We start from the raw sequence: 2,243 nt of genomic DNA, 5'->3' as shown, positions 1-2,243 counted from the left end.
GCTTCGACCTCGAATCCAAACCTTGCAAAACCAAAGAAGGACAAACAAATGCAACATCCTTGTGACATGAGGTTTATGGTTAGTACAAATAATCATAGCCAAGGTTGCACACACTTATGATATAACCAATGATCCTTCGTGGTACTTACTGAAAAATGCACAAAGGAGCTGGTTATGAGAACCATTAATGGTCAAGAAACCATAGAGTTCATAATGGCATCACTAAATCCAAAAGGTAAGGCTACCTTCACCTTAGGAGCGATAAGACACAATTGCTTCATCACCTCTTTAAGAGACCATATCAAGTGGTGCCTTAATTGGTTTTAAAGTTCACAAAATTTATATAGCATTGTCATTCAAACAAGTGGAGCAACTAACAAGTTCCCTGCCTCTACATGAAGTAAATCCAAGACTAGAATGAATATCATCATAATCAAAGAGGTAGTATAGAAAGGAATTAAGTGTAAAATAATCATCCAAGGTGTTGTTATCTACAAGAAGGCCATTTGGATTAAAAGATATAGGACATAATGCACAAAAGTATGGAATCAAACATTTAAGCACATATGAATTTTTTTTATTTCAAACAACTTCCCGTAAGAACGGGGTCACCAATTCACAAAGAAGGGGATCACAAACATGGAATCCATCCAAAGTGCTTTCAACAGAAGACTCTCTCCTTGACCTATAAGTAGTGAAACCTTGGTCAATATTGGAAACATACAATGTTGAATTCTCTTGTATCTTTTTGTTACTTCCCTTCTTTAATGAATGCATATCTTTTTTGGATGCCTCTCATGCACAACTTGGGTCTATCAAGTGGGTTTTAAATTCCCAGAAAGACTTTTCATCATAGGGAAGGATTCTAACATCTTCATCTAAACTTTGCTTTTCAACTAGACCAAGCATCAATTTGGGTGTGTAGAAATAACCATATTGAAATTTGTCATCGAGGTCAAATGGATAGAGTGGAAATAGACATGGGTCTAGACAATACATTTTTTCCCCAAACGCATCACCCAAATCTAAAGATATACTCTCCACACTAGCATAAGCATCATCAAAAGCAAATGGAGAGTAGAGAAAGGTATCACTCAAGTTAAATTCAACCAATATGTACTTGTGCAAATACCTACTATTAGATTTAAGATCATAACCATGAATATTCTCAAAAATAGGAGCACACAAAGTAGAAGAATAAATGGTTTCCAAATAATTGATACTTTCTCTTTCAAGGGAAGAATCCTCAAGTAAACACATACCACCACTAACATCAAAGGAATCATTAGTCAAGTCATCATAAGAATCAAGCAATTCATCCTCTTAATTATCAAACAAGAGGGGAGTGTCGTACAAAGGATTACAACCACAAGTATTTTCATAGGAACAAAAATCACTAATTGGGTTTCTTAAATATTCAAGCAAAGCAAAGTTATTATCACCCAATTGATCTTTCCTTTTCAAAACCTCACATTCCTTTCCCTTATGAGTACTCTCATCTTCAAGGAAGAGATTTCCATATTTAAGAGGAATGTAGTCATTCCATGGTGGGTTGTTATATAGGTTATAGTCCTCAAGATAAGCTACACCATAAATATTATTCACACCACTAGGTTTACTATGAGTGATTATACCATCTTTGAACACGATATTGTACTTAAAGAGAGAAGGATCAATCCATAAAGGAGGATTAGAACTTGTAAGTTCACTCCTAATAACACAACTATAAAGTTTCAAAGAAGTCTCAAATACATAATCATCCCTATGAGCAAGACAAACAATAGGATATTCACTAAAGGACATACTCAAAGGGTCAATCCTCATTACTTGACCAATATTTTCAACATGATCACTCACATGAGGTTCATTAATCACATCACTATTATCCTCAAGTGGTGTACTAGTTTCACCCAAAATTTGGTCATTATATTTTTCATAATATAATGTACCATTATTCATTACATTGGCTTCAACACTAGGTGGACTCAAATTGATCTTACTAGAAGAGTCAATGAGGTCATTAATAGGATCAACTAGTGTTTCCAGAATCTCAATGGGTACATCATCAACAAGAGGCAAAGAATCACGAGACTCATATATAGATAAGCTATTACTCACACAGTCATCATTCACGTGTACAAATGTGTAAGAGTTAGCTATTTTACCTTGAAGTTCTTGAGAATATTCTTCTTTTCCTTGGTGTGAAGGTCCTTTACAAGCCTCGAAAGCATCTAAGATTGGCC

This window comes from Capsicum annuum, chromosome 3 (assembly GCF_002878395.1).
Source record: "Capsicum annuum cultivar UCD-10X-F1 chromosome 3, UCD10Xv1.1, whole genome shotgun sequence".
Taxonomy (NCBI): Eukaryota; Viridiplantae; Streptophyta; class Magnoliopsida; order Solanales; family Solanaceae; genus Capsicum; species Capsicum annuum.
This window is presented reverse-complemented; position numbering follows the sequence as displayed.